The sequence below is a fragment of the Adiantum capillus-veneris genome, chromosome 12, assembly GCF_014529385.1.
Source record: "Adiantum capillus-veneris isolate H3 chromosome 12, ASM1452938v2, whole genome shotgun sequence".
Lineage (NCBI taxonomy): Eukaryota > Viridiplantae > Streptophyta > Polypodiopsida > Polypodiales > Pteridaceae > Adiantum > Adiantum capillus-veneris.
In genome coordinates this window covers 127,706,984-127,719,803 of record NC_140942.1, presented here as the reverse complement: position 1 = coordinate 127,719,803, position 12,820 = coordinate 127,706,984, and the positions used below count along the sequence as shown (strand labels likewise).

Sequence of the window (12,820 nt, the reverse complement as noted above, 5' to 3'; positions counted from 1 at the left end):
TCTCCACAGAATGTGCTAAGGTCCGAATTTTACTAACAAGCTTCAGCGTCCCATTGGATCTCGAGAAGGGACAAGATGAACAATGCTATACACAGAGCTGAATTAAATAAGTCACTATTTTCTTACGACATTTAGAAGTCAAGCAATTGACGTAGTGCATCCTTCAAGACTCTCCATATCATGTGCTAAGGTCTGAGTTTTACTCTCGTGCTTCAACGGCCCATTGGATCTCAAGAGGGGATAGGATGAACAATGCTATACAAATAAGTCACAATTTTCCTACGACATTTAGAAGTCAAGCAATTGAAGTAAAAACAATCAGTACGTTAGTATTGGATGACCAAGATGGTACAAATCGAATTTAACGTCTTGAACAATAAACTCGCGGAATTTATGCAACCTTGTGCCCGCATATATTTGATACGGGTCTTATGCCGCAGACAATGTGTTCAAGCCTTATATCTCTTATACCCGAGAGATGGAGCACCACTTGTTCGAGAAAGTACACTCCTCTCTTCAGTTTATAAGATATTGCCCAAATTGATAAGTGCTAGATTGCATCCTTTTCTATCAGACCTTATACACAGTCCGCACGCAGGTTTTGTTCAAGATCGATGTATTTTGGACAATTTGTTTTTTTTCTCATAGGCATTAGAGTGGGCTCGATTGTCCCATATGATGTTGGTGATCCTCCTCCTCGATTTTGAGCAGGCCTATGACAGAGTAGACTAGAGTTTTGGTCCCTGCTTCGGCTAGGTTTTCCGGATGCTTGGATTAGAAGAGTCTCAGCACTGTACATATCAGCTTCTAGTGCAATGACCATTGAAGGATTTGTTGGTGGACCCTCGTTTTGAGCTCTCGTTCAATCAGGCAAGACTGCCCATTCACACCTTGTATTTGATTGTGGTGGTGTCGTGTTGTGGCATGTACACAATGTGAAATAAAAACATTCACCTCACTTTTGACACTTTTCGATGCATGGGAATAAAAACAATCATGTACATATTGTGATATATGCTAAAGCGGCTACTACGGTCGCTATCATGTACATACCTATCTAGGGAGTCGTGGCCCTAGGCGGGGTGTTGTTCCGTGTTTTCCCACTTGATAAGATACCTAATTTTGTTTTATAATGTACATATTCCAAGTGTTTCATGGTGGCACCTCATCTCTGTTAGAGTTACACCACCGTTGCTTTGCCATTTTGTGCGGCTAGTGATTGTCCCGGGTTGGCCACCCATCGCACATCATGTAGATTGCATGGGTGGACACTTTTAGCACGTGTCCAACCGGTCATTTTCTGAACCTGGCTTGATGAACACATTTTTAGCCATTTTGGGCTTTTATGTTTTTTGCACCAGTTACGCATTTTGCCCTACCTCAACCTAAGATTCTATGAATACTTAGGGTCTTGTAGTCATTCAGATTGTGTATTGAGAGCATCATTTGCATAGCACTTGTGTTTTCTCTCTCTTTCTCCCTCCAACGTTTTCCGTGCGCGTGACTCACTCTTTCCGCTGCTCACTCTCACATGGTATCAGTCGCAAAACGAGAAGAATCTGCATCGATCTCTTCCCCAAGGCCTAGCACTAGCAAAATTGAACCTTTTCATCGCGAGAACTTGCAGTTTTCAGATTGTGTATTGAGAGCATCATTTGCATAGCACTTGTGTTTTCTCTCTCTTTCTCCCTCCAACGTTTTCCGTGCGCGTGACTCACTCTTTCCGCTGCTCACTCTCACATGGTATCAGTCGCAAAACGAGAAGAATCTGCATCGATCTCTTCCCCAAGGCCTAGCGCTAGCAAAATTGAAACTTTTCATCGCGAGAACTTGCAGTTTTCAGCCTAGCGTTTTTTGGACCAGCAGCGTTTTTGCAAAATCCAGCGTTTTTCGAAGATCTGCCTAGCGTTTCTGCATTTGGCTGGCCTTGATCTGCATCCCTCTACTGGCACTACCCGCCTAGCAACAAATCACAACAGAACAGCTTGCGTTTTTTTACAATAGTTTGCGTTTTTGGTACTGCCAATGTTTTTGAAGACTTGCTGCGTTTTCATTCACACGCTGCCCATTTACTCGCCTGGAAAGTCTTCTACTGCCCGGCACTTGCAAATCTACCCGTTGGACAGGTATCTACACCCAATCGGCACCATTTGGTACTTATTACTTGCTGTTTTTTTCTCTGTTTTCAGCCCCTCGACGGTTGAAAGTGCGAGAACCCCCTCCTCTGACACTCTGCGACGCTCCCGCACCAACCGGTGGCGTACAGGCACGCTGAAATCTCTATTGCAGCGGCGTTTTCAACTCCCTTTGTAGCGTTGGCGGAATTTTTACCTCTCGTGCGGTTGAACCATCCCTTGCTCATCAAGACACCATCCGGTGGTTGTCCGTGCGGTTATCTTGGACTGCTACAGCCTTGGGAACGGCAGCTTCATCGACGACTTGCGATCTTATTGATCTCTCTGAGCACACGACATGTCGACTCCGAAGCAGAAGGGACAACAACAACAATCCCAGAAGGGAGCCACTACATCTTTTGCGAATACGGCATCTGCCAACGCTACCTCCAACAATTATGTCCTCACCCAGTTTGCTGAGGAGAAGAAGTTGGATATACACAACTATTCTGTGTGGAGGACACGAGTCCGCACAATCATTGCCTACCATCGACTCTGGGAATGGTTGAATGTCACGTGACACATCCAACCCTATGTGTCCGTGGACACATAGGGAGTGGTATTTTCACTTGGTGATTGGGTGCTTCTACCTTGTTATGAAGTAGCTTGTCCGTGGACAAGCTACTTCATAACAAGGGTTCTATCAGTCCAGTCAGTCTAGATTAGCAAGTGTTCTGGCACTTTTGTGAGTCTGTTCGCAGACCGTGCATACCCAGGCACTTAGTGTAGATGCATATCCTCCGGTTGCACGCAGCATGATCATAAGCATTCCCATCAGAATCCTTCAGGGGAATTTTCCAATGTATTTGACCTATTTTCCCTATTTTTGACATTTTTCACTTATTATTTTAAGTGACTTTTGTTGGGAACTGAGTAGGGCAATTTGGGTAAGATAATATATAAGCAAACCAAGGCTAGCACTAATTGGCAGAAGAGCAAGGAGAACACAGGCCATAGGCAGCAGGTTCCCCCTCTCTCTCAACAAGACCAACCCTTGGGCGATTTCCTCCAAGCAAGCATCCTCTAGCGTTTTCATCAGCAGGTCCTCATCGCCAAGACCTCCCAGCACCTAGCGTTTTTCAGCAAGGTATCATCGCCATCAGCACCCTCACCTTAGCGTTTTCAGCAAGCTTCATCGCCACAAGTTTCCAAAACCCCTAGCATTTTACCACATCAGCCGCATAGCCTTTTCCCGACATTTTCAGCAGTGCAAGAGCTTCAGCAAATCAGCGATCAAAGCATCAAAATTTCAGCCATTCCGGATCAGTCAAACCAGCATTTTTTTGGAGCATTTTCACGGCTGCAAATCAGCGTTTTTGTGGGTAGCAAAACAGCGTTTTTCAGCAGCAACAGATTTCAGCCCCTAGCGTTTTCGGACAGCAGCACAAGTATACCCGCTTTCAGCCCTTGAATGGGTCTCGTCACCCCCGTCGACGACATCAACCTAGCCTAGACTTGCATCAGTCACATGCATCCACTTTGTACCAGTTTGTGCAATCAATACTAGACCACTCTCACCAACCAGAATGGGGCCTTCGGAGGAGGGTTTTACAACGTCTCTGGTGTCGTATTCTCTTCTCTCTCTATCTCTCAGTCTCACATACTTTCATGCACAGTGTCCATTCACTTTGTTAGAGATCATTGCACTCTCATTAAAACGGAAGGCTCTCCCTTCCCTAAGAACAAAAGGAACCTTGAGCACATTATGTCACGTGACACATCCAACCCTATGTGTCCGTGGACAAGCTACAGCACGACAAGGGTTCAGTTCAATCAAGTCAGTCTAGAATAGGAAGTGATCTCGCACTTTTGTGAGTCTGTTCGCAGACCGTGCATGTCCAGACACTTAGTGTAGATGCATATCCTCTGGTTGCACACATCATGATCATAAGCATTCCCATCAGAATCCATCAGGGGAATTTTCCAGTGCATTTAGCCTATTTTACCTATTTTTGACATTTTTCATTTATTATTTTTAAGTGACTTTTGTTGGAAAGTAGGTAGGGCACATTGAGTAAGTTTGTATATACGCAAACCTAGGCTAGCACTAATTGGCAGAAGAGGCAGCAAGAGCACCAATGCTCAACAGGCAACTTCTCAGCAAGACCTTGGTGGCAGTTTTCTCCTCCAAGCCAAAGACCCCCTTCCCTAGCGTTTTTGCAGCAGATACTCATCGCCATCCACAGCCTCAGCCTAGCGTTTTCAGCAAGAAGATCATCGCCAGCAAAAGCTTCAGCAAACCTAGCACTTTTCCCAACCTAGTGTTTCCAGATTTGCACAATGAACCAAGGCGACTTTCAGCAATGAAGAACTGCAAATTCAACCCTAAAAGACCAACAGTTTCAGCCCTAAAGAACATCAGTTTTCAGCCCTAAGACCTGCAGAATTTCAGCGACAAAGATCAGCAGAATCAGCCCCAAAACCAACGTTTTTGGGTTTGTAGCAGATTTCAGCCCATAGCGTTTTTGGACAGCAGATAAAAGATTGCAGATTTCAGCCCTTAAGTCGGTGTCGCCATCCCCGTCGACATAGCCTAGACTTGCATCAGTCACATGCATTCACTTTGTACCAGATTGTGCAATCATAAGTAGACCACTCTTGCCAACGAGAGTGGGGCCTTCGGAGGAGGGTTTTACAACGTCTCTGGTGTCGTACTGTCTTCTCTCTCTATCTCTCAGTCTCATACACTTGCACACACAGTATCCACTCAGTTTGTTATGATCATTGCACTCTCTCATTAAGAACTGAAGGCTCTCTCTTCCATAAGAACAAAAGGAACCTTGAGCACAGTTCGGAGCACTCATCTTTAGCAAAGTTCAAACATTCATTCCGCTGCACCTTACATTGGTATCAGAGCTTTGGCAGTGTTCTGTATCACTCAAGGAAAGAACCACAAGAACCACAGAATTTTTTTTGCTTGTTCAGGTCGCACGAACCCAAGTTCGCTTGGGCGTGTCAATTCGTAATCGTGTTTTTGAAGAGTGACGGGAATCCCAGGAAAGAAGAGCTTGTCCAACCTCCCCTTGTGCCTCTTTCCACTCATTGAGAGCGGACCGTGCATTTAGTGGCCGGCCAATCAACGTGAGGTGGAAAAAAGCAACCTTGGTGTGAGCGCAAGGCCGCCAAGGGGTGCGCCCGCGGAAAAGAGAAGAACTCGGGTGAAGAGAAGATCATTCTCAAACACAGTTTGCAAGCGAAAGAAAACCTCAAGAACCCCAAGACCCTCAAGAACCCAAGAACCCAAGACCACAAGACCCTCAAGAACCCAAGAACCCAAGACCCTCAAGAATCCAAGTTCCTCGTGAACTTAAGAACCCAAAATCACAAGAACCCAAGACTTCAGTAGATGGTTATCACTCGAAGCGGAATGGATACTTCGCTTGGAGGTTATGAGCATGAGAGAGGCGAAGAAGAATTTTCCCCACCGGGAGGTTTTTCCGACCCTCCCCCTTCCCTATCTACGTCAAGGATTGCACTAACTCCTATGGAGGAGTTGGACCAGATGTTTATGGAAAGGAAGTTAGAATGCAAATCAAGAAATGCAAAAAGAATGGCAGAAATGGAACGCAGACACGCGGAAAGAAGAGCAAAAAGAAAAGCAGAAATGGAGCGCAAACACCAAGAAAGAATGGCAGCCGCCGTCAAAGACGAGAGCGACCAACACATGAAAGAGTTCTTGCGACTCTTTTCTGAAGTGCAGGCACAGATACAAGAGATTCGGGAAAAGGAAACTCTCTCAGTCTCTACGTCTCCCAAGCATGACACACATGATTTGCATGATGATGATTTGAATGACAATGATAAGCATGATGATTTGAATGATAATGATAAGCATGATGATTTGGATGCCAATGACAAGCATGATGATTTGCATGATCAAGATGTGATTTCTCACAAGCATGATGATTTGCATGACGAAGCCGTGATTGTTCACAAGGATGATGAGGTAGTTGATGCTTTTTCTAGCGAAGCTAACCTCGTTGCAGATTCGATCAATCACGAAGGATCAATCTTGGCTCTCAAGCCTAGGTCCAAAGCACCCCTTCAAGAAGAATCGATCTTGGCTCTTGAGCCTAGGTCCAAAGAACCCTCACAGGAAGTATTATGTGTTCGCATGATTCATATGCACGCATTGTTCGAGTGTTTCATTCGTGATCATCTCCTGTATTTTAGTCAACGTCTTTATGTGATCCCTTTTCCTAGGCATGACATATTGTACGTTGAGCACGTTTCCCTCATGGATGAGCACGAATGTATGCGGATTTTTCATGAAAAGTTGAAAAATATGCATTCAAGGAAGTCACATTCCATGTCTCTTCCTTGGCACGACACAGTGGTAGAAAGAGCACATGAAAGTATGAGCACCAAGCATGGGCATTTCCATTGTGAATTGCCACAATTGATTGATATAGATCAGAAAGACAAGATTCGATCTCATTGTTTGCGTGTATGTGGTGAACGGTTTGGCACTCCGTCTATTTGTTCATCTACATTGGATGCACAGTCTTTGAGGAAGACAAGATTTTTTCCACTCACTTTACATGGAATGGGTATGTTCATGGTTTTGTGTTGGAAGTGGTTTCAGGAATTTTCAGCCATGAAGATTCTTAAACAAGGAAGAAGCACGACTCTAGACGAAGTTGAAGCATCGAAGAATCCACTTTACATGGAATGGGTATGTTCATGGTTTTGTGTTGGAAGTGGTTTCAGGAATTTTCAGCCATGGAGATTATTGAAGAAGAAAGAAGCAAGACTCTAGACGAAGACTTTGTGTCGCTTTCGGCGCGGCCCAAAGAAGACGGCATTGCAGACCTTTATGAAGTTCAAGTATCGCACGACCCACACATCAAAGTGGGCCGGCGAAGAGTCCCTTCTAGGATTCCGGATGTTATTGGCGATCTCCCTTGACGCCATACAGTTCAGTACCAGTACCTCACTTTGAAAAGGAGGGGATGTCACGTGACACATCCAACCCTATGTGTCCGTGGACAAGCTACGGCACGACAAGGGTTCAATTCAATCAAGTCAGTCTAGAATAGAAAGCGATCTGACACATTTGTGAGTCTGTTCGCAGATCGTCTATGTCCAGACACTTAGTGTAGATGCATCTCCTCTGGTTGCACACATCATGATCATAAGCATTCCCATCAGAATCCATCAGAATCCTTTAGGAAATTTTCCAGTGCATTTGGCCTATTTTACCTATTTTTGACATTTTTCACTTATTATTTTAAAGTGACTTTAGTTGGAAAGTAGGTAGGGCAAATTGAGTAAGTTTGTATATAAGCAAACCTAGGCTAGCACTAATTGGCAAAAGAGGCAGCAGGAGCACCAATGCTCAACACGCAACTTCTCAACAAGACCTTGGTGGTAGTTTTCTCCTCCAAGCCAAAGACCCCTAGCACTTTTGTGAGTCTATTCGTAGACCGTGCATGCCCAGTCACTTAGCATAGATGCATATCCTCCGGTTGCACACAGCATGATCATCGGAATTCCCATCAGAATCCATTAGCATCAGTTAGGGGCATTTTCCAGTGCATTTAGCCTATTTTCCTATTTATTGGTTATTTTCACTTATTATTTTTAAGTGACTTTCCAACAAAAGTAGGTAGGGCAATTTTGCTAACTTAATATATAAGCAAACCAAAGTTCACACTTTCTGGCAGAAGAGGCAGCAAGAGCTTCCCGCTCAACAGGCAACCTCTCAGCAGTACCTCAGCACCTTTGCGTTTTTGGACTCCCAACCTCGCCATACCCCCAGATCTCCCTAGCGTTTGCTTCTCTAGCAGCAGAGCCATCACCTTGGTGTTTTCCAGCGACCCACAGGCATCAGCCCTTAGCGTTTTTCTCATGACAATCATCAGCGTTTTCAGCCATTGACTAACGCCAGCCTCCACAGCAGATCAGCGTTTTTGTTTGCTGCCATCCCAGCGTTTTGACATCAGCCTATTGGCGTTTTTGTTCCAAGCAGGCCAGCGTTTTGGCAAGGATCAGAGGCAGCCAGCGTTAGTGCATTCACACCCCAACCGCGTCAGAATGCACAGCGTTTTCAGCCTACGACATAGAAGCAGATCAGCCCCAGATTGGTTGCAACAGTTCCCCCATCTTTAGCCCAAGAAAACGCAGCCAAAACAGTCATTTTCAGCCACCGAAACAGTCCCAGAATTCAGCGATTAGAAGATCCCAGATTTCAGCGCGTCGTCGTTGCATCGTCGTCATCGACATAGAGTCAGAATTCAGCAGATAGAAGATTTGCAGATTTCAGCCCATAGCGTTTTTGGACAGCAGTAGAAAGATCTCAGATTTCAGCCATAAGGTCGTCGTCGTCATCACCGTCGTTGTCATCGGCATAGTCCCATTGCATCAGTCCATTGCATACGCATTGTACATCTTTGTGCAATCAAAGAATAGACCACTCTCGCCGACGAGAGTGGGGCCTTCGGAGGAGGGTTTTACAACCTCTCGGGTGTCGTATCTCTTCTCTCTCCTTCTCTCAGTCTCATTCACTTGCACGCACAATATCCACTCCCTTTGTTCGTGACCACAGCACTCTACAAGACGGAAATCTCTCTCTTTCCTTAAGAACAAAAAGGAACCTTGAGCAATAAAGATCACTAATCTTGAGAAAATACAACATTCATTCCGCTGCACCTAACATTGGTATCAAAGCTTTGGAAGTGTTCTGCATTACTCAAGGAAAGAACCACAAGAACCACAAGAATTTTTTTTGGTTGTTGCGGTCGCACGAACCCAAGTTTACTTGGGTGTGGCGATTCTTAATCGTGTTTTGTTGAAGAGTGACAGGAATCCCAAGAAAGAAGGGCTTGTCCAGCCTCCCCTTGTGTCTCTTTTCAATCATTGAGAGCGGACCGTGCACTTAGCGACCAGCCAATCGACGTGAGGTGGGAAAAAGCAACCTTGGTGTGAGCGCAAGGCCGCGAAGGGGTGCGCCCGCAGAAAGGAGTAGAACTCGGGTGAAGAGAAGATCCTTCTCCAACACGATTTGCAAGCGAAAGAAAACCTCAAGAACCCCAAGAACCCCAAGAACCCCAGACCCTCAAGACTCAAGAACCTCAAGAACCCTAGATTCTCACGAATCAAGGACCTCAAGAACCCAAGTTCCTCGTGAACTGAAGAACAAAAGAACCCACGATTGCAGAATGATCATCACTCGAAGCGGATTGGATACTTCGCTTGGAAGTAATGAGCATGAGAGAGGCGAAGAAGAATTTTCCCCACCAGGAGGTTTTTCTGACCCTTCCCCATCTACGACACCGATTGCACTAACTCCTATGGAGGCTTTCGACAAGAGGATGATTGACAAGAAGTTAGCAGACAAAGCAAGAGATGCCGAACGAAAAGCAGAAATAGAGCGTGACTACGAGGAAAAGATGGCAGCCATAGAGCGTCAATCCCAAGAAAGAATGGTAGCCATAGCGCGTAAGAGCGAGCAAGCACGCTTGGAAGCCAAAGCAAGAAAAGCAGAAATGGAACGCAGACACGCAGAGAACCAAGCAAGACAAGCAGAATTTGATCGTAAGAACAAAACCCTCAAAGAACAGAGCGATCGACAGAACAAAGAGATGTTGCGACTTTTTTCTCAAGTACAGGCGTACTTTGCACAGAATCACGAAAAGGAGACTCTCTCCGTCTCTCCTTCTCCAAAGCATGACCCACAGGATTTGCATGATTGTGTGAAGCATGATGATGATTTGAATGATATTGCTAAGCATGATGATTTGGATGCCAATGATTTGCATAATGATTTGGATGACAATGACAAGCATGATGATTTGCATGATCAAGATGTGATTTCTCACAAGCATGATGAGTTGCATGAAGATGATGTGATTGTTCACAAGGATGATGTGTTAGTTGATGCTTTTTTTAGCAAAGCTAACCTCGTTGTAGATTCGATCAATCACCAAGAATCGATCTTGGCTTCCGAGTCGAGGTCCACAGATCCCCCACCACAAGATTCGATAGATCCCGAAGAACAGATCTTGGCTCTCGAGCCTTGGACCAAAGAACCATCACAGGAAGTATTATGTGTTCGCATGATTGATACGCACGCATTGTTCGAGTGTTTCATTCGTGAAGGTTTCCTGTATTTTAGTCAGCATCGTTATGTGATCCCTTTTCCTAGGCATGACATATTGTATGTTGAGCACGTTTCTCTCATGGATGAGCACGAATGTATGCGGATTGTTCATGAAAAGCTGAAAAGTTTGTATGTAAGGAAGTCACATTCCATGTCTCTTCCTTGGCATGACACAGTTTCTAAACGAGCACATGATTGTATGAGCACCAAGCATAGGCATTTCCATTGTGATTTGCCAGAGTTGATTGTTTTTTATCAAACAGAAAAGATTCGACCTCATTGTTTGCATGTGTTTGCTGAATGGTTTGTCACTCCGTCTCTATATTCATCGACATTGCCTACACAGTCTTTAGAGCCAACAAGATTTTTTTCCTTCACTTTACATGGAATGGGTATGTTCATGGTTTTGTGTTGGAGATGGTTTCAGGAATTTTCAGCCATGCAGATTCTTGAAGACGAAAGAAGCAGGACTCTCAACAAAGTTAAAGCATCGAAGGAGCCACATAAGACTTTGTTTCGCTTTCGGCGCGGTCCAAAGAAGCAAGCATTGCAGACCTTTATGAAGTTCAAGTACCGCTCGACCCACATAGCAGAGTGGGCTGCCGAAGAGTCCCTTCCAGGATTCCGGATGCTGTTGGCGACCTCTCTCGACGCCATACAGTTCGGTACCAGTACCTCACTTTGAAAAGGAGGGGATGTCACGTAACACATCCCAACCCTATGTGTCCGTGGACAAGCTACACCACAGCAGGGTTCAGTTGGTTTAGATTAGCAGTGATCTGGCACTTTTGTGAGTCTATTCGTAGACCGTGCATGCCCAGTCACTTAGCATAGATGCATATCCTCCGGTTGCACACAGCATGATCATCGGAATTCCCATCAGCATCCATTAGCATCAGTTAGGGAAATTTTCCAGTGCATTTAGCCTATTTTCCTATTTATTGGTTATTTTCGCTTATTATTTTTAAGTGACTTTCCAACAAAAGTAGGTAGGGCAATTTTGCTAACTTAATATATAAGCAAACCAAAGTTCACACTTTCTGGCAGAAGAGGCAGCAGGAGCTTCCCGCTCAACAGGCAACTTCTCAGCAGTACCTCAGCACGTTGGCGTTTTTGGACTCCCAACCTCGCCATACCCCTAGATCTCCCTAGCGTTTCCTTCTCTAGCAGCAGAGCCATCACCTTGGTGTTTTCCAGCGACCCACAGGCATCAGCCCTTAGCGTTTTTCTCATGACAATCATCAGCGTTTTCAGCCATTGACTAACGCCAGCCTCCACAGCAGATCAGCGTTTTTGTTTGCTGCCATCCCAGCGTTTTGACATCAGCCTATTGGCGTTTTTGTTCCCAGCAGGCCAGCGTTTTGGCAAGGATCAGAGGCAGCCAGCGTTAGTGCATTCGCACCCCAACCACGTCAGAATGCACAGCGTTTTCAGCCTACGACATAGAAGCAGATCAGCCCCAGATTGGTTGCAACAGTTCCCCCATCTTTAGCCCAAGAAAACGCAGCCAAAACAGTCATTTTCAGCCACCGAAACAGTCCCAGAATTCAGCGATTAGAAGATCCCAGATTTCAGCGCGTCGTCGTTGCATCGTCGTCATCGACATAGAGTTAGAATTCAGCAGATAGAAGATTTGCAGATTTCAGCCCATAGCGTTTTTGGACAGCAGTAGAAACATCTCAGATTTCAGCCATAAGGTCGTCGTCGTCATCACCGTCGTCGTCATCGGCATAGTCCCATTGCATCAGTCCATTGCATACGCATTGTACATCTTTGTGCAATCAAAGAATAGACCACTCTCGCCGACGAGAGTGGGGCCTTCGGAGGAGGGTTTTACAACCTCTCGGGTGTCGTATCTCTTCTCTCTCCTTCTCTCAGTCTCATTCACTTGCACGCACAATATCCACTCACTTTGTTCGTGACCACAGCACTCTACAAGACGGAAATCTCTCTCTTTCCTTAAGAACAAAAAGGAACCTTGAGCAATAAAGATCACTAATCTTGAGAAAATACAACATTCATTCCGTTGCACCTAACAAAAACAGCGTTTTTCAGCAGCAGCAAATTTCAGCCCCTGGCGTTTTTGGACAGCAAAACAAGTATACCCGCTTTCAGCCCTTGAACCGGTCTCGTCACCCCCGTCGACGACATCAACCTAGCCTAGACTTGCATCAGTCACATGCATCCACTTTGTACCAGTTTGTGCAATCAATACTAGACCACTCTCGCCAACAAGAGTGGGGCCTTCGGAGGAGGGTTTTACAACGTCTCTGGTGTCGTAGTCTCTTCTCTCTCTATCTCTCAGTCTCACACACTTTCATGCACAGTGTCTGTCACAAAGTGATGACGTGTCTGCCCAAGAGCATGCGGGAAACCCTAGCCCTGACTGCTGCTGAAAACCCTAAATCTGCAAATCCTAACCCTAAAACCTGCAAACCCTAAAAACAGCAAAAACCCTAACCCTAAAAGTGCAGCAACGATTATTTCCGAGTTGATGATGTGGCAGGATTTCCGGAAATTGCAGCGCTGAAAATGGCAGCTGCTT

The 12,820-nt window shown here is 45.4% G+C and overlaps 1 protein-coding gene across 6 annotated transcripts in view; it reads right to left on the bottom strand.

Moving 5' to 3' along the window:
* Positions 1-12,820, bottom strand: part of LOC147446489 (uncharacterized) — a 187,926-nt gene that overhangs the window by 126,395 nt on the left and 48,711 nt on the right. The gene's annotated exons all lie outside the window — the stretch shown is intronic.